Here is a 21,146-nt window from a genome sequence, read left to right as displayed (position 1 = left end):
TTATATATTTTGTATATTAACTGCCTTATCACATATGTGATTTTCAAATATTTTCTCCCATTCTGTAGGTTGCCTTTTCGTTTTCTTGATGGTTTCTTTTGCTGTGTGGAAGCCTTTTAGCTTCTATAGTACAGTATAGTATAGTTCCATTTGTTTATTTTTGCTTTTGTTATCTTTACTTTTGGTGTCAAATTTAAAACAACCTTTTTAAGACTGAAGTCAAGGAACTTACTCCCTATGTTTTCTAGGAATTTTACAGTTTCAGGTCTTAAGTTTGAGTCTGTAAACTGTTTTGAATTGATTTTTGTGTACGCAGAAAATGAGTGTTCAGTGTCATTTGTTTGTTTGTGGATATCCATTTTCCCTGGCATCATTTCTTGAAGAAACTATCCTTTCTCCACTGAATATTCTTGGTTTTTTAAAAATTAATTGATCATAAATGTGTCACTTTATTTCCAGGCTCTCTGTTCTGTTCCATTGATCTATGTGTCTGGGTTTATGTCAATACTATACTGTTTTGATTATATTTTTATAATATAGTTTGAATCAGGATGTGTGATGCTTCCAGCTTTGTTCTCATTTCTCAAAATTTCTTTGGTTAATTTGGGATCTTTTGTGGCTCCATACAAGTTTTAGGATTTTTTTTCTATTTCTGTGAAAAATTCCATTGAAATTTTGGTAAGGATTGTATTGCATCTATAGATTACTTTGGTTAGTTTGGATATATAAACAATTTAAGTCTTCCAATCCATTAATATGGAATATTTTCCTTCTTTAAGTCTTAAGTTTCTTTCATAAGTATTTTAGAGTTGTCAATGTATAGATCTTTCACCTCCTTGGTTATTTATTTCTAACTATTTTATTCTTTTTGATGCTATTGTTAGTGGGATTGTTTCTGTAACATTTTTTATAGTTTGTTGTTAATTACAGAAATAAAACATTTTTGTATATGGACTTTGAAATTCTGCAATTTTGTTGAATTTATTGATTAGTTCTAACAGAAAGCCTTTGACTGTGTGGGTCACAATAAACTGTGGAAAATTCTGAAAGAGATGGGAATACCAGACCACCTGACCTGCCTCTTGAAAAACCTATATGTAGGTCAGGAAGCAATAGTTAGAACTGGACATGGAACAGACTGGTTCCAAATAGGAAAAGGAGTACATCAAGGCTGTATATTGTCACCCTGCTTATTTAACTTATATGCAGAGTACATCATGAGAAACACTGGGCTGGAAGAAGCACAAGCTGGAATCAAGATTGCCGGGAGAAATATTAATAATTTCAGATATGCAGATGACACCACCCTTATGGCAGAAAGTGAAGAGGAACTCAAAAGCCTCTTGATGAAAGTGAAAGAGGAGTGAAAAAGTTGGCTTAAAGCTCAACATTCAGAAAACGAAGATCATGGCATCTGGTCCCATCACTTCATGGCAAATAGATGGGGAAACATTGGAAACAATGTCAGACTTTATTTTGGGGGGCTCCAAAATCACTGCAGATGGTGATTGCAGCCATGAAATTAAAAGACGCTTACTCCTTGGAAGGAAAGTTATGACCAACCTAGATAGCATATGAAAAAGCAGAGATATTACTTGCCCAACAATGGTCCATCTAGTCAAGGCTATGGTTTTTCCAGTAGTCATGTATGGATTTGAGAGTTGGACTGTGAAGAAAGCTGAGTGCCAAAGAATTGATGCTTTTGAACTGTGGTGTTGGAGAAGACTCTTGAGAGTCCCTTGGATTGAAAGGAGATTCAACCAGTCCATCCTAAAGGAGACCAGTCCTGGGTTTCATTGGAAGGACTGATGCTGAGGCTGAAACTCCAATACTTTGGCCACCTCATGCGAAGAGCTGACTCACTGGAAAAGAACCTGGTGCTGCTAGGGACTGGGGGCAGGAGGAGAAGGGGATGACAGAGGATGAGATGGCTGGATGGCATCACCAACTCGATGGACATGAGTCTGAGTGAACTCCGGGAGTTGGTGATGGACAGGGAGGTCTGGTGTGCTGTGATTCATGGGGTCCCAAAGAGTCAGACACAACTGAGTGACTGAACTGAACTGAACTGAACAGTTTCTTGGTAGGGTCTTTAGGGTTTTCTGTATAAATTATCATGTCATCTACAAATAAAGAAAGTTTTACTTCTTCCTTTCCAATTTGGATGTCTTTTATTTCTCTTCTTGCCTAATTGTCTGACTAGGACTTATAGTACTATGTTGAATAAAAGTGGTGAGAATGGACATTTTTTAAAATTCCTGATCTTATGGGAAAAGCTTTCAACTTTTCACCATTAGGTATAATGTTAGCTGTGGGTTTGTCATCTATAACTTTTATTATGTTGATGTACATTCCTTCTATATCTAGTACATTATTTTTCTCTATCACCATGTTCAAGCCTCTGAGTTATATTGATGAGATCGTACACATGAAGTAGTCCTGCAGATCTTCTAGCACCTTAAATATGTAAAGTGTAATATTATTGTATTGCCTGACATGATTATAATGGAAATGTTTTAATATTTCAAACCTGCACTTTAAAATGCAATCTGGAGGAGAGAATTCATTAACGTTGTCAACAGATATATTGACTGTGTGAGCTGTACAAATAATTCACATGCCTGCATTGACATAAACCTATTATCACCAGAAAGGAACGTTTTGTCTGCCTTTTTCTTCCACTCCAGATGTGCTATTGGATGGACTGAAACTGCACAAGCAAAAGTGACATCATTTCAAGTGAAGTTCTTTGTATTTTAAGGAGCAAAGAAATAACAGGACCTACAAGAAAAAAATGACTAAGTTAAAAATGGCTCTGGTGTCTAAAGAAATATTTTTATAAATAATTTGTGCATGTGTAAATTCAATTGGCACAAATAATTGAGGGCTTTTAAAATTCATATAACTAGTGGAGATTTTCAGCCAGAATCGCTACAACATGTGGTGTACTTATGGTCAATTAATCCATGACAGGGAGTCAAAACTATACAATGGAGAAAAGACAGTCTCTTCAAATAAGTGGTGCTGGGAAAACTGGATAGCTACATGTAAAAAAATGAAATTAGAACATTCTCTAACGCCATATATAAAAATAAACTCAAAATGGATTAAAGACCTAAATGTACACTGAATACTCTAAACTCCCTAGAGGAAATCATAAGCAGAACAGCGTTTGACATAAATCAAAGCAATATTTTTTTAGATCTATCTCCTAGAGAAATGGAAATAAAACCAAAAATTAGCAGTGGGGCCTAATTAAACTCAGAGGTTTGCATGGCAAAATAAACAAAACAAAAAGACAGCCTATGGAATGGGAAAAAATATTTGCAAATGATGTGACTGACATGGACTTAGTTTCCAAAATATAGAAACAGCTCATACAGCTCAATGTCAAAAAGACAAACAACCCAATCAAAGATGGGCAGTAGATCTAAATAGACATTTCTCCAAAAAAGACATGCAGATAGCAAACAGGCACATGATAAGATGTTCAGCCTCACTAATTCTTAGAGAAATGCAAGTCAAAATTACAGTGAGGTATCATCTGACACCAGTCAGAATGGCCGTCATCAAAAAGTCTACAAATAAGACATGCGGGAGAAGGTGTGGAAATAAAGGAACCTTCCTACACTGCTGGTGGGATTGTAAATCGGTGCAGCCACTATGGAGAATGGTGTGGAGGTCCTTAAAAAACTAAAAATAGAGTTACCGTATGATCCAGCAATCCCATTCTGGGGCATATATCCAGAGAAAACTCTAATTCAAATTCATTATATTCATTATATTTAAACTCTAATTCTAATTCTAATTCATGAAATACTACTCAGCTATAAAAAAAATAATGGAATAGTACCATTTGCAGCAACATGGATGAACCTAGGGGCTTCCCAGGTAGTGCCAGTGGTAAAGAATCTACCTGCCAACGCAGGAGACATAAGAGACTTGAGTTCGATCCCTGGGTCAGGAAGATCCCCTGGCAAAGAGCATGAGAGCCCACTCCAATATTCTTGCCTGCAGAATCCCCACGGACAGAGGAGCCTGGCGGACTGCAGTCCATGGGGCCACAGAGTCGGACACGACTGAGCAACCAAGCGCAGCACAGAATAAGAAAGCCTACAGAGATAGAAAGGAGGTTAGCAATCGTCTATGTCTGGACAGGATGGCTAGAGGGATGACTACGAGGAGTGGGGTTTCCTTACTGGGGTAATGAAAGTTAAACATTGAACGTGGTGGATGGAATTTTGGTGCTGGATGCATAGCTCTGTGAATGTGCTAAAAACCATTACATTGTACACTTTAGATGGGTGGATTTTATGGTTTGGGAATTATATCTCAATTAAAACTATTTTAAGAAAAGGAACATATGAAAAAATACAAAAGATGTTTTCTATAATATAAGGGATAAAAATAGTCATTACTCCAGGATCTCATTTTCAGTTTGTGCTTGGGAGAAGAAAAAAATATATACATTTGAACACTTACATACCAAGATTTGTATAATTCTTATTTAACACAACCTATTGGCAAATAGGTATTTTTTCAGTCTATACATAACTTCAAGGATGTTAAGCATCTTGCCCAGGTCAGTCACATAGTTAAGTGGTAGAGCCCAGAGTTAAATAAGCTTTGTCTGTCTGCAAAGTACATATTTTTGCCATTGTACTGTTTTCCCCCTTACCCCAAAACTAGCTTTATAATTTTATTTCAGTAATGAAGAAAAATCTAAAAAGACTCTTTATTCATAAATGAAATATAGTAACTAAGAATATAATAAATTCTATTGTGGTTGTTATTTTTTAAAAATCACATTAAAGTATCTTAAACTTCTATGAGTTGCCTCAGAGGACACTTTTATCCATTTAGAGAATAAAATTAAAAATATATGCACATGTTTAATTAATATTTGTATTACTAAATTATGTATACTAAGAATTCTCTCTGAAACATAATTAAATATCATTGTTGTGTGAGTGATACAACATCTTGGAAACTGACTTACAGCCCAGAATACAAAACTTGAGTCATCTTTAATCCAGCTATGTGAATTTTCTTGTCCCTTTAACTATTTGTTGCAATCTGTGTATCACTTGATACAAGCCAACATTGTATGATTATTTAATGGCTGATATGATTCTATTAAGGCAGATAGCTTTTATAAATTTTATATTTTATAGTTTCTATCTCTTAATATGAAGTATTTTTTCATTAGCAGTAATCTCAAGGAAACAGAATGGTCTATCAGTCAATTTAACATTAAAGCAGTTTTTCTTTTTTGTTCTGAGAAAGCAAGAATGTTGATGCCAAGAGCCTAAATGGAAAAAGCAGAAATCACATAAGTTCCCCTTTACACAGGCGAAACTACTCTACATGGCCCTTGGAAGTATTAGCTTGTGAACAGCCAATCAAAAATAAATGGGGTAAGAAATAAAACACAAAGTTAACTTGTGTTAAATTGTTGCTTCTCAACGTTAGGGAATATGTTTTATATCAAAAAATTCATGAAGAACAGATGATTTAACTTAGCTCTCCTAAGCACCTAAATTTCTGTCCTAGCTTGTGCTGAAAGCTTCCAATGTTCGGTAATATTTTCTTTTCTATTTTTTCTCTTTTGGGAGTATTTTATGATTGATTATAATAGTAACCTTTTCTTGGACTTAAAATGAATCAATCCTATCTAGATTTAGTCCTGAATTGTCCACAAATCACTTACTCTATTATTGGTTAAAGGAAACTGATATGACTTCACTCTTTCTGCTAAGGCTGCATATTAATCTGCGAAGTTGGCCCTTTAGTTTTCCTGTATGTTACAAAGCTTAATCTACTAAATATAACCTGTGCAAATACCATACATGATAAATGTACCTGTCTTGTCTGCAAAAGGTCTCACAGGCTTTCCATTGCTTAAGCATGATCAAAGTCTAGTATCGTATTATCTGCCAAAACCCTAAAGAAAAGCGTATCCAGTACAGTGTGAAACTGTATTTTGTGTGTGTGTGTGTGTGTGTGTGAATCACTCAGTCACGTCCAACTCTTTGGTATCTCATGGACTGTACCCCGCCAGGCTCTTATTGTCTATGAGATTCTCCAGGCAAGAATACGGGAGCGGGTTGCCATTTCCTTCTCCAGGGGGTCTTCCTGACCCAGGGATCAAACCCAGTTCTCTTGCATTGGCAGTCAGATTCCTTATCATCTGAGCCACCAGGGAAACCTGTTAAAACATATTCAGCTCGGTTCAGTCACTCAGTCGAGTCCGACTCTTGCGACCCCATGAATCGCAGCACACCAGGCCTCCCTGTCTATCAGCAACTCCTGGAGTTCACCCAAACTCGTGTGCATCGAGTCGGTGATGCCATCCAGCCATCTCATCCTCTGTCGTCCCCTTCTCCTCCTGCCCACAATCCCTCCCAGCATCAGGATCTTTTCCAATGAGTCAACTCTTCACATGAGGTAGTTAAACCATATTAGGTTTGTATTATTTAGCTCAAGAACACTAAAGAGTTAAGTAAAATGCAGCTTTGAAAGTATTTTAAATGAGTTATGCTTGTTTGTAGTTAAGTGTATATGTGTGTCAATATTTTAAAATAAGAGCAAATGATTTCTTATGACTATAGAAAAATCATAATTATGTTGGCAAATTGGTCATTTTGCAAAGCATGTGAAGTCAGACCATTCCAGGAAGGTATTGACAAATTAACAGAGTAACGGTTAACTCTATTTTTGTAAATGTGGTGGATATTTAAAGGCTTGTCACAAAATTCTGAAAGAATCCTGCTTGTTGAATGAATTTTCTTATACTTTAACTTCAAATGGTGCTATTATTCATGTAAAATTAGAATGGGGAGGGACTAACCAAATCAAGAATGGTAAGATTTTATTTGCCCAAACCACTGACACCAGTCTTTTTAGACTCATCTTCTCAGCCTTGGGAACTCACAGATTACACTGAAAAATTGTGAGTCAATGATTAGAAATGATGTAGATTTCTAAAAACTAGCTTTGATGATCTGAAAAATGATACTAGAAGAGCTAGTAAAAAAAAATTTTTTTAAGTGGACTCTGAAAAACTAGTCTTAAGAATACCCGTTAATAAACACACTAATGATATCAGGATCAGAGTTGCTGTGGTTCTCTGAAGAAAAAAACTATTGTCTCTGATTTACGACAGAATATTTTCACAATAATTTATTAAAGCTAATTGGAGATATTATTTTGAACATGTGGATCTGAGGCAAAATATTCTCTTTGCTAAGCCATGTATTTCTCAGCAGTTCTGAGTTTCCGCACATTTGGTGCTCTGCAAACTGCGTTGTATCTGTAGTCTTATACTCCGTTAGAATGGGTTGATATTATTATAGTGGGGACATTGCTTTTGAAGTTTTATCTCATTCTAGGAATCTGCTTCTTGAGATCTCAAGGTTTTATTTGTTAGAAACAAATGTATTAAAGAAAACTGTACCTATGGATTTTTGAAAACTAAGTGGAATGACTATATTCTGAAATGCAAATGTTTATACTATGAGCATATGATAACACAGTGGATTCTAGGTGCTGAACTTTCCCTATTTCATTAAAAGTTATTTCTAGGACTATATTTCAAAGTGCTTGGTGAGCAATTTAGAGCTCTGGAGAACATACATTACGACATTTGAAAATCTATAAGATTGGCTCGTTTTCGAAGAATCTGCAATAATAGCTCCTATCTGAAGAATGAATTATATTAATATGGGCTGCAAAACCATCTCTGTGAAAGTTGTTGTAATTGCTTTATTTTTCTTTATCTTTTCCTATGAACATAGTTGTTTTAGGTTTACACTTGCTTCTTTATCCTATCAAGGAAAATGCAGCCTCAGAGAAATACATTTTGTCTTGTTTTGGCTCTTAAGAGCACTGAAGTAAATGCAAACGATTTCCCATTGACATAGGAAGTCTTTTCTACTACTTATCAAGTAACATAGATTTGCAGTCTAAATACATGTGGTTCTTTCAGATGACATGTTTTGACTTTCACACCAAAATGAAATTTTATCTGACTGAATATATGCCATGTCCATACTTTTAAAAAGTGTTGAATCCAGAACAGATATAATTTGTATTTATCAAGGCATTTACCTTTTTGCATCTTATTATTTTTAATTCTATCTGCTGCTGCTGCTGCTGCTGCTGCGTCACTTCAGTCGTGTCTGTCCCTGGGATTCTCCAGGCAAGAACACTGGAGTGGGTTGCCATTTCCTTCTCCAGTGCATGAAAGTGAAAAGTGAAAATGAAGTCGCTCAGTCTTGTCTGACTCTTAGCGACCTCATGGGCTGTAGCCTACCAGGCTCCTCCGCCCATGGGATTTTCCAGGCAAGAGTACTGGAGTGGGTTGCCATTGCCTTCTCCTTTAATTCTATCTAGGCCTCACCAAGTTAAAATTTAGTTGATTTTGCATAACTGTAGAAGAAATAAAATTCTGTTATTATTGTTATGAAGTATATTAATATAAAGAGAAATATTTGCTATTACTTGGTGAAGTCACATAGTTGAACTCTATTATAGTTAATTTTTTGACTCGTGTATAATTTTACCTATGGAGCACCATTAAATGAAGCACTGGACAGCTAACTCCACATACCTGAGTTTTTAGATCTGCTGGAGGTCAAACTACCCAGAAATTAGGTCAGATTATGACCACAAATAGATACAGACTCTTACATCATTTCTGTACATATAGTCAATGTTAGAAACAGAAAAACAACGTGCAGAGTCCTATATCGTCTATTGTTTGAAAATACTACTGAATAGTGTGTGTGCGTGCTGAGTCGCTTTAGTCATGTCTGACTCTGTGACTCTATGGACTGCAGCCCTCCAGGCTCCTCGGTCCATGGGATTCTCCAAACAGGAATACTGCAGTGGGTTGCCATGCCCTCCTCCAGGGGACCTTCCCGACTCAGATACTGAACCTGCGTCTTCTGAGACTCCTGCATTGCAGGTGAATACTTTACTGCTGAGCCACCAGGGAAGCCCCACTGCTTGGTATGGGGGTCCTATATTACCTGATTCGTGAAATCCTCTGTGTTTTGTGCTAATATTGGTGTTCTGCTGAGAGTTTTTCTCCTTGATCTGGCGGACATTCTCGTAGGTCTTTCCTTTTGGCCCATCAGTGCTTTCCTGGGTCACATAGAGGCACTGTGGCTTGGGGATTTCTCCATCTACCAGCACCTCTTCATCCAAGCCATATGCCAGTTAGTGTCTACACTGACCATAGAGGTTATTACTTCTGTCCAAGTCACAGAGCTGACCTCCCATAGTCTCACTTTCTAAGCAGCAGCCACATCGATCTAACACAGTCCCAAACAAGCATATTGCAAGCTGGGAGCACAGTTCTAAATCATATTTTCCTTAGTCACCATCTACCCTGAATAATCTCAGCCAGCTCTTGTGATGCAAAGTGGGGAGACTTTACAAAACATGTAGTCATGCTGCAGAGACCACTGTGCTTACTGGAGGCCTCATTCCAAGCAGCGAACAGGAGCCTTGAATGTTTAGTTTTAAGCCAAGAGGGGGTAAAGTCTCCATTTCTTCTTTTTCCTCTTTCCCCTCCAAAAAAAAAAAAAAAAAAAAAATCACAAAATTTGCCACCAATGATTTCAAGCCAATATTGACATCAGAGTCCAAGTCTAGAGAAGATAAATAGGATATTTAAACATCCACAAATGCTCTTCTGGGATGCAGTTTTTATAAGGACGGCTTTTGGGGTTAAGACAAACTACACCCTTGGCAATGGAAATATAGTTTTGCTTCCTGTTGGTTCTGGGAGCCAAATCCTGAGACAGTTATTATATGAGAATAGAATTGTTTTATACCACTTAATAGTGAAGCCCAAGAAGTATTAATGTAGAAAAATTATGTAAAGTATAAAGTTGATTATCATATGTGATTTGTTAAAAAAGCTTAGGGACTTTTAAGAGTGCTTCAGAGTGATGAGTAATGCAGGCAAGGGAAAAGTGTCTGATAGTGAAAGATGAGAAACAAATAAGCAAATAGAAAACAATACTTGTACGAAACAGACAATTTAGGGAATAGAAGAAAACATAAAAAAAGAAACTATATATTTAGAGAGAGAGAAAAGAAAAATTTTCATCTCTGGAATAAGCACAAAATGCCATGATAAACATTCAGAGAAGAAGGAATAGAACTTGGAAATGAAAAATAAAATATCAAAAATAAAAAGCTCACTAGTTTGAGGGAAAAGTTGAAGAAATCATCCAAAATAAAAAGGCAAAAAAATAAGCAAGAAGAGATGAGATAGAGGGTCTTAATTCTGGAGTTCCAGTATCTAATTAGTAAAAGTTAAAGAAATAGATGCTGTTAAAGTGCTGCACTCAATATGCCAGCAAATTTGGAAAACTCAGCAATGGCCACAGGACCGGAAAAGGTCAGTTTTCATTCCAGTCCCAAAGAAAGGCAATGCCAAAGAATGTTCAAACTACTGCACAATTGTACTCATCTCACATGCTAGCAAAGTAATGCTCAAAATTCTTCAAGCAAGGCTTCAACAGTATGTGAACCGACAACTTCCAGATGTTCAAGGTGGATTTAGGAAAGGCAGAGGAACCAGAGATCAAATAACCAATATCCACTGGACCATAGAAAAGGCAAAAGAGTTTCATAAAAACATCTACTTCTGCTTTATTGACTATGCCAAAGCCTCTGACTGTGTGGATCACAACAAACTGTGGGAAATTCTTGAAGAGATGGAATACCAGACCACCTTACCTGAATCCTGAGAAATCTGTATGCAGGTCAAGAAGCAACAGTTAGAACCAAACATGGAAAAATGGACTGGTTCCAAATTGGGAAAGGGTACATTAAGGATATATATTGTCACCCTGCTTATTTATATGCAGAGTACATCATGAGAAATGCTGGGCTGGATGAAGCACAAGCTGGAATCAAGATTGCTGGGAGAAATATCAATAACCTCTAGATATGCAGATGACACCACCCTTATGACAGAAAGCAAAGAGGAACTAAAGAGCCTCTTGATGAAATGAAAGAGGAGAGTGAAAAAGCTGGCTTAAAACTCAACATTCAGGAAACTAAGGTTATGGCATCCGGTCCCATCACTTCATGACAAATAGGTGGGGAAGCAATGGAAACAGTGAGAAACTTTTATTTTCTTGGGCTCCAAAATTAGTGCAGATGGTGACTGCAGCCATGAAATTAAGATGCTTGCTCCCTGGAAGAAAAGCTATGACCAACCTAGACAGCATGTTGAAAAGCAGAGACATTACTTGGCTGACAAAGGTCCATCTAGTCAAAGCTATAGTTTTTCCAGTAGTCATGTATGGACATGAGAGTTGGACTATAAAGAAAGCTGAATGCCGAAAATTTTATGCTTTTGAACTGTGGTTTTAGGGAAGACTCTTGAGAATCCCTTAGACTGCAAGGAGATCCAACCAGTCAATCCTGCTGAAGCCAAAGCTACACTACTTTGGCCACCTGATGGAAGAACTGACTCACTGGAAAAGACCCTGATGCTGGGAAACATTGAAGGCAGCAGGAGAAGGGGACGCAGAGGATGAGATGGTTGGATGGCATCACTGACTCAGCTCCGAGAGTTGGTGATGGACTGCAGAGTGCATGGTGCGCTGCAGTCCATGTGGTCACAAAGCATTGAATGTGACTGAGGGACCGAAGTGAAGTGAAAGAGAAACAGAGAAATTATCACAGGGAAGGAAATTAACAAAGAAATCATACAGGAAAACTTTTCAGAACTGAATGCCTTGTGTCTCTAGGTTGAATGCTCTTCTAAGAGCCCAACACAAATGAGGTCAGCTTCAAGAGTGATCAGTGTGGTTTGGGGCAGTTTTAGGCTTCAGGGTGAATGTTGGAAAAAAAAAAACCAACAAAGCATGCACACCCAGAAAAATGATAAATCCCTTGATGCATTTGATCATACTGAATGTTTTATGGTATTGTGCAGAGAGCTAAGGATTAATTAGTAACAGGAACATAAAGTACTGAAGAAATGGAAGGGCAATGCAATTATTTAATTCCAGGGAAAGCTATTATACAAGAAAAGAAAAAAATATCAAGATATAACATTATTGTTGTTCATCTGTGAATAATATTCATATGTCTAACTCAATGAAAATATTGACTATCAGTTCAGTCAACAATTCTTATATTTTTATATTAGAAGGAAAGAAGAGGAGTGCTGTGGGGGAGGATACGGTGATTGAGAGTTAAACCTCAACTTTTATAGTGGTCAATTATAATCCAAAAATTTAAAAATAAAGAAAGAGCAATTAAGCATATTTTAAAAGATAACATGGTAGACAGTATGGGACTTCCTGGGTGGTCTAGTGGTTATGAGTCTGCCTTCCAACGCAGGGCACATGGGTTTGATCCCTGGTCAGGGATCTAAGACCCCACATGCCTTGGGGCAGCTAAAGAAAGCCTGTGCGCCATGAAGAAGACCCAGTGCTGCTGGTGGCCAGCGTGAGGAACTCCGCCCATGGCAAAGGTCATGAGGAAGGAGGCTTGGCATACGCAAAGGCATGATCAAGCCTCAGGAAACCCCCTGTTCCCGAGCATCTACCCCAAAACCAGAGTCTGTTTTATGCTCTCACCTCCACCTCTGACTTTACGGGGGCTCTCCCCCATAACCGTTTCTCTTGGAGAAGGACTAAATGCGCAGCTCCAAGGCAATAAAAATTCCTGGGCGTGACAAGAGTGTTTCAGCTTACGGACTCCTCTGAAGGTTATCTAGCCCACCTGTATAGGTTTGTCCGGCCACATGTGATTGTTTACAGCCTCCCAATCTGAGAGGCATGAGATGTTTTAGACTTACTAAAGGCAAATTCTTTTGGGGAGTTAGAAATTATTAGTATAGTGGGTTGGTTAGGAATTATATTGGTGAAGGGTTCTTCATTTGTTGTGTCAATAATTGCTGCTAATTCCCTGCTCTGGGTGGGACAAGGATGTCTCAGGTCAAACCTCTCTGCTGACAGACTAGCTTGTGTGACAGGATTATCCATACTCCTGCCACATGATTGTTTACTACCTCTCAACCATAAACAGCACAGAGAGTTTTGGATTATTTTGAGAGTCTTAATTAGCATAGGGCTTTTTCTCATTGTTGAGCCAATGATTGCCACCAGGCCTCCATATCCTTAGGCACCTGGGAATATATTAATCAATGTATTTGGACTATAGAAAAGGAAATATAGTAGTTTTTAAGGTTAGCAATACTAGACTTTTTGAGTTAATGGATTTTCTCTTTTGTAATAGATCACAGTACTTTGTTATAAATCACTGTGTCCTTGTTATGTAAAAACGTAACTTTATCACTATCTTAAGACCAAATAGATCTTAAGGGGAATATTGGTGAAAGGATTTTCGCTTGTTGGGCTGATGTTTGCTGCTAAATCTCCATGTTCCCTACCCTTATAATGAATATAACTAACATATAGGAGAAATAAGTATTAACCTTTAAGACTAATCATGTTAACCTTGGGTTAAATAAATTCCTTTCTTGATTGTAACTCACTACACCCTCACCCTATAGGAATGCAACTTTATTTGGAGGGTGGTGCCTGGTTTAAGAAAAAACACCCTTGGAAGAAATAAGTTTTTTTGTTATCAGAAAGAAAGGATCATAAATGTCAGCAGGTCTCACTCATGGCCAGAAGATGATGTACCTTTTTATACATTTATGTGAAGCACCTGATTTTGATAAAGGTCAGGACTGCTGACTCCCGTGTGACTCTGTATTCATCCCTAAGTGTAACAAAAGGTATATAAGCAAACCCAAAAATAAAGAGATCGGATCAGTTTCCGGAAAGACTGATTCCCCATGTCGCTTCTTTCTTGCTCCTGTTTTTCTGGCTGAATTCCCATCTGGAGCATGGATGCTATTCCACGTAATCCAAGTTATTCAGCCTCTTTTTCTCCACTAATCTTCCTACTGCACTATCCATTTCCAATCTCTCTGTATCTGTGATTAAATATGTATTTTTCCAAAGACGCCGACTCCGTCCCCACCTTCGAATCACCCTGGATCCACCGGGGCTGGACCCTGGCACAGTGCAGCCAAAATAACCAGTAATAATAATAAAGAAAATACAATAGGAGGTAGAGAGCAGAAAAAGCAGTCAAAAGTTGTTTGCTCTGGGGAATGAGAATTAAAGGTGGGAAGGGACGGGGCAAGGAATTGTTGCTATTTATTTCAAGTCCTGTAGAACTTTTTAATATTCTGTGCACATATTTCTTGCTGCTAAGCTGCTAAGTCACTTCAGTCATGTCCAACTCTGTGCAACCCCATAGATGGCAGCCCGCCAGGCTCCGCCGTCCCTGGGATTCTCCAGGCGAGAACACTGGAGTGGGTTGCCGTTTCCTTCTCCAGTGCATGAAAGTGAAAAGTGAAAGTGAAGTCACTCAGTTGTGTCTGACTCTTAGTGACCCCATGGACTGCAGCCCACCAGGCTCCTCTGCCCATGGGATTCTCCAGGCAAGAGTACTGGAGTGGGGTGCCATTGCCCTCTCCGGCACATATTTCTTGGCTAAACATAAATTTTAAATTAAAAGTAGTAATAACTTGGTTTAAATCTTGACTCTGCCTATCACCACCTCATGACCTTGGGCAAGGATATTCACCAACTTGAACTTGAAATTTTCTTAAAATTGGAAAACATTTTGCAGAGTTGTGATGAAGATGTAATAAGATACCTCTGTAAAAGCTTCTAGGGGATACAGAAGCACTTAATAAATAGCAGCTTTTCTTTTTTCATTAGTTCATGGCAATCAATAATTATAGTAAAAGTAAGTCTTCTTAGAATAATTAACCTACTCTGGCCAGTAACCTTTGGCTGAATATCACTTTGGGCCGAATATTATATTGGCTTGCTTTAGACTCTTGCTAAGTGGCCTGGCTGTTGCCTGAGAAACAACCATTTAAACTAGACATATGGATTTCTGTCTAAGTATGATAGATGAGGCAGGATAACAGCTGGGAAGGGGGGAATCTCAAGGAAGGTGGGTAGGAAGGGAATTGATTTTGGTTTTCTTCAAAGGGCTGGTGTCATTTTTCTTAGATTTGTCGTCATGTCTTGTTTGATCACTAGAAATCTAGGTGTCAGATACCAGCTGCATGCTTTACAAAAGCAGACGGTTTTATAGAAGAATCTGAAAGGTTTGGGAAATACAGAGGAAAGGAGGAGAGAGTGTCTGATGACAGTTGCCATCCTGGTGAAGGACAGCTGTCACAGGACAGGGCGCTTTGAGAGGTCCTTAAACTGGGAGGTAAGATGAGAGGGGCAGCAGGATGTGAGTGTGGAGGGGACACGTATGAAGCATCCTTGTGTTCCAAGTCTTGGCTAGCCAGTTTCCTTTGAAACCTCACAGCCTCAACCTTAACCCAAGTAACTAGCTCAAGATATGGCTATTTATACTCCCCTTCCCCACTTTGACAAATGAGCAAATTTAAGCAAAGAGGTTAAATAATTTGCCTGACACTGAATATTTAGCAGGGCCATGAATTGTACCCAGGTGAATCTCACTTCGAAGTCCATCGATATTTTTCATTCTATCATTCTCTCTCTCTCCAGACATGAATTTATTTTTATGAAATAATTGCATGTAAGTCTTTTGTATGGCATAAAGCATTATACAAATCCAATATACTTTAGATATTATTTAACATATGAAAGGCAAAGATAGCTGAAAATCAGAGAAGTGGTTATACTCATGTAACACTCAGTGTATTTTAGTTTGTGGAGCAGGTTGAAAAAAGAGATGGGAATATGAGGCCAAAATGGAGACAGAGATGAAAGGTGGTGAATTTCAGTTTTTCAAGAGAGAAAGAATAATAACTATTTCTGAGTAGTAGAAATTGCTCAATTGAAACACTTATTTCTTGCATGAAAAATTATATAATACGAATTTTCTAGGGTATACAATTAAAAAGGGATTTTTTGAGGCTAATCCACGAAAGAATTAGGTCCTTGCTACTTAAAGTGTGGCTTGGACAATTAGGTCCTTGCTACTTAAAGTGTGGCTTGATCTGCCTCACCTGGGTCAGTCATATCCGACTCTTTGCGACCCCATGGACTGTAGCCTACCAGGCTCCTCCCTCCATGGGATTCTCTAGGCAAGAGTACTGGAGTGGGTTGCCATTTCCTTCTCCAGGGGATCTTCCTGACCCAGGGATCAAACCCAGGTCTCCTGCATTCCAGGCAGATGCTTTAACCTCTGAGCCACCAAAGGAAGCCCACCTCACCTGGGAGTTTGTTGCAAATGCAGAATCTAGGCCCCATCTGAGTCAGAGTGAGCTTTTAACAAGACCCCCGAGTGGTCTGTGTGTGCATTTCATTCTCGGAAGCATTGCATTAGGCCAAAAGCCAGAGATTGTGGAGGAAGAGAAAAGGGCATAAATTTGGGTGAGGAGTTTTCAGGGCTACATTTTATGAGAAAAATGAATTTCAAGGAGTACCCTGAGTATTTTTTATGAGTAATCAGTATAAACAAATCACTCCAGTTGCCACAAAGGTGACTAGACAGTGGCCGGGAAGTGGAAATATGAAGGGAAGTTATAAATAAAGCTCATTAGACAAACAAAATGTCTACATATTAAAAGAGATCAGAACATTTAATTCAACCTACCATTTATCAGCTACATTTTAATGAACGGAGGACTTAAATGAAATCTTGAAAATTTAGCTTAAAAATTTCCCTCTAGTAATGTTATATATGTTGTGAATAAAATCAAAGCAAAATTTCGTGGATTTCTTGCTTGTCAAAGCAATTCAGTATTTCATAAAGAAGTTTAGTTTACTCTACACTACACTGTAGTGTGCTAAGGAGGAGGAAAGAAGGATCTAGCACTTTGTGAAGAACCCAGCAGTGGAGCAGGAAATGGTATCCTTAGATCTCCTGAGTTCCCACTAGGGGATAGGTCACATTTCCTGGCAGCTTGTCATCACCATTTATAACTCTGCACTCTCAATAGAGCATTATGCTGGAAGAGACTGGTGGAGACATGAGGCAGGAGGACAGAGAGTCAAGGATTCACAGTTATAGCTTACAGTCTCTGACCTAAAGGAAATTACAACTCCTGAAGTGCTCAGGGAGTGGATTAAGCACTTACACTCTTTCAGTCAATTCATTAACAGGCTTTTAGCAAACACATACTTTGTGAACAGCTCTGTGCAGTATACCAAAGTGTAAGCCATAGTTCTTCCAGAATATTTACATTCCCATGACAGAATTGGAAAGATATGGGGGAGTCGAGGAGGGGGATGCACATTTGGTTAGGAAGGGAACCATAATAATTCACTGCTCTATTTAGGACTTGACAGTAGACAAAACACATTCCGACTTAGTAGCAGTCAGTTTTCTCCTATTTGGAGCTGTGCAGACACATTTGAAGAGGTTTAATGACCCACCCAAGGTCAACTCCACTGGTAAGCTGGCAGATCTGGAAATAAAATCCAGATCTTCCATTGCTTAATTCCATGAGAAAGAATAGCCCAGAGGGTGATGATGGTGATGGTGGTGATGGTAGTGGTGGTGGTGGTGGTGGTGGTGGTGGTGGTGGTGGTGGTGGTGGTGGTGGTGGTGGTGGTGGTGGTGGTGGTGGTGGTGGTGGTGGTGGTGGTGGTGGTGGTGGTGGTGGTGGTGGTGGTGATGGTGGTGGTGGTGGTGATGATGGTGGTGATGGTGTTGATGAATGTGGTGGTGGTGGTGGTGGTGGTGATGGTGGTGGTGGTGATGGTGGTGGTGATGGTGGTCGTGCTGATAGTGGTAGTGGTGGTGATGGTGGTGGTGGTGGTGGTGGTGATGGTGGTGGTGATGGTGGTGGTGGTGGTGGTTGTGATGGTGATGGTGGTGATAGTGGTGGTGGTGATGGCGGTGGTGGTGATGGCGGTGGTGGTGATGGCGGTGGTGGTGGTGGTGATGGTGGTGGTGGTGATGGTGGTGGTGGTGGTGATGGCGGTGGTGGTGGTGGTGATGGTGGTGGTGGTGATGGTGGTGGTGATGGTGGTCGTGCTGATAGTGGTAGTGGTGGTGATGGTGGTGGTGGTGGTGGTGGTGATGGTGGTGGTGATGGTGGTGGTGGTGGTGGTGGTGATGGTGATGGTGGTGATAGTGGTGGTGGTGATGGCGGTGGTGGTGATGGCGGTGGTGGTGATGGCGGTGGTGGTGGTGGTGGTGGTGGTGGTGGTGGTGGTGGTGGTGGTGGTGGTGGTGGTGGTGGTGGTGGTGGTGGTGGTGGTGATGGTGGTGGTGGTGGTGATGGTGGTGGTGGTGATGGTGGTGGTGGTAATGATGATGGTAGCAGTGATAGTAATGATGGAAGTGTGGGTGATGATGAGGATGGTGATGACTGTGATGGTAGTGTTACCAAGTCCAAGTCTGTGCTGCTCACAGCTTGCCAGGCCAATAAGTTGAGAGACAAGGTGTTGGGGAAAGGAACTGTGACTTTATCCAAAAAGCCAGGAAACCAAGAAGATGGCAGATTAATGTCTTAAAGAGCCACTTTAATTCACAATAGAATTCCGGCTTCTTTTATACTAATGGAAAAGGGGAAGCAGGAAGGTTCAAGGTCAAAGAATAAAGGTGGACCACAGACTTCTTGGAGCCACCTGGCCTTCAAGGAAAGCATAACATTTCATTTCTCCACTTGGTCATGTAGGCTGGATCACAGGGTTCCTGCAAAACCTCGAGTTGTTAGCAGTTTACTATTTCTATCTCCGCTTATTTGCAAGGTTTCTGGGCTGGAAGTAAATCTATCTTTATCTACCGCAAGTATCAGCCATAACTAACCTGGGACTGTGGCATGAGAGCTTTATTCAGGGAACCTAATGAGCTATTTGGGCACAAGCAATATTCCTCTAAGATTTAACTCTTGATGTGCAGGGCTAAAATAATAGAATACATAGGCTAAAGAATGAGAGAGGCAGTTTCAAACATGGTGTTAGTTCTGTTCTTCCTTTCTTACAGTGGTAAGGAAGGATAAAAGTTGAGAAAAGCAGTGCTAAGGACTCTCCATCTTAAACATAAAGGCATTCCTGGTACTTCTTCCACCAATATTGTTTGTTCTATCTGAAGGAGAAAAATGAGTGGCTTCAAGGAACTAAAACTGAGGAAGAAAAGAGGGATCCCAATGTGATCTTAGCATATATGGGGCTTCCCAGAGCTCTATGAAGTGGATGTAAGTGAATAATCCTTATTGTAACCCACAACAGAGGTTAAAAAATCAGGAGCTTCACTAAATGCATCTGGCAAGCATTTCGTCTTCCCTTAAATAAAATAAATACCCTTAATAAAGCCAATGGAGGCAGGGTTGGTGGGAGGGGTGGGGGGTGGAGAGGGTGTGTATGATTTATTGTGGAGCAAGAAGAGGGCCTTGATGGCTCTGAACTATCTATTTAGAACTGCTGATCCTAAAACGAAGTTGTACATTGGTTTCTTTTTTTGTGCCAATCTTACATTTTTTAAAAAATATAACTTTTATGAATATCATCATTAGTGCTATAAGCACAGGGAAGTATAAGTTAATTTTACAGTAAAGTGATTATTAAATCCATTAGTCATATATAGGGAATCCATAATTAACTTATTCTCCAGCATCAAGTAAATGATTCTACTGTGTGCTTTAAGAAAGCAATTGTTCACTAATATGCAAAATACAGCAGAACTATTAGATCATAAAGCTATGCAATCTTATAATTAAATTATAAATTTTACATATTTTAATAATGTGCTTTATATACTTTAATTGTTTTCTACGCAAGATTAAAAGGAGGTGCCACGGTTTTTCTCAGACATATTATATCTTGACCTGAACCGTGCAATACTTAATAATAATTGATGAGTATCTACCAGGGATGGCAGCAGTCTTTCAGCAGCATCAGATATTTCTTTGGATTATTGCCGAGGACGAAAATGAAGATATGCATTAGTCCTAAGTGGAGTCGCGGCCATACCCTTGGGCTTTTCTTTTGTTTCCCCGCCCCCTTTGCTGTTATAACAACCACAGGCATCCATGTTCCCTCTTCCCCAAACGGGCAGGCCTCCATTCTCACTGCCTTGGCCGACAGTGTGGGCAAGGCAACACACACATTAAATTCTCCGCAGGGGACTTATGTGCCTGCATGAGCAATCTATTGTTGTTATTATATTTTGGATTAAATAATGATGCCATTCTTTTCCATGTGCACAATTAAATGTGTTTGAAAGGCTTGGGAAATAGCACAGATCTGTGCCTCGGGGGGTGCCTCCGTAACCTTCTGTTTTTCCAAACCCCGATTGCTGCAGTGGGGACCGTAGCGCTGCTTTCCTTTATGCTCCCTCAGAGGGAGCCAACCTTTCCCAGATGGTTTCCTGTTCTAACCGGCTTTCCGGTTTTCAGGAGTAACATTGCATTGAAGATACCCTCCACACAGGAAGAATAAGAAGTTCATTCATTCTGTGAACACTTATTGAGAGTTTACGACAGACATGCCCAGCCCTGAGCTTAACGCTCAGATTTAAGTTCTTAAAAGATGAGGTTTTTTGACTTAGATCTGTGAATCAGGTTTATTGCTAAGGCTTACACAGTTTATGTTTGTTAGGGCTTTCACAAGATGTCATAGACTGGGTTACTTAACAACAGAAATTTATTTTCTGAAGTTCTGGAGGCTGAAAGATCAAGGTGAGCACAGGGTTGATTTTTTTCTGAGACCTTACTCCTTGGCTTGCTAACGGCCCCCTTCTTGCTATTTCTTCGCATAGTCTTTCTTCTGTGTGTGTCTGTGCCCTAATCTCTTTCTAGAAGAACGCCAGTCATAGCGGATAGGGCACACCAGAATGACGTCATTTTAACTTAATTACCTCTTTAAAGTAATTTAAACGGCCTTCCTGATAGCTCAGTAGGTAAAGAATCCACCTGCAATGTAGGAGACCCTGGTTCGACCCCTAGGTTGGGAAGATGTCCTGGAGAAGGGAAAGGCTATCCACTCCAGTATTTTGGCCTGTAGAATTCCATGGACGTCATAGTCCATGGTGTTGCAAAGAGTCAGACATGACTGAGTGACTTTCACTTCTTTCACCTCTTTAAAGACCCCTATCCCCAAATACCATCCCAATCTAACATACTGAGAGCTAAGACTTCAACACATGAA

Source organism: Ovis aries, chromosome 16 (assembly GCF_016772045.2).
Source record: "Ovis aries strain OAR_USU_Benz2616 breed Rambouillet chromosome 16, ARS-UI_Ramb_v3.0, whole genome shotgun sequence".
Classification (NCBI taxonomy): Eukaryota; Metazoa; Chordata; class Mammalia; order Artiodactyla; family Bovidae; genus Ovis; species Ovis aries.
The sequence above is the reverse complement of the archived record's forward strand: the minus strand, read 5'-3'. Positions refer to the sequence as shown.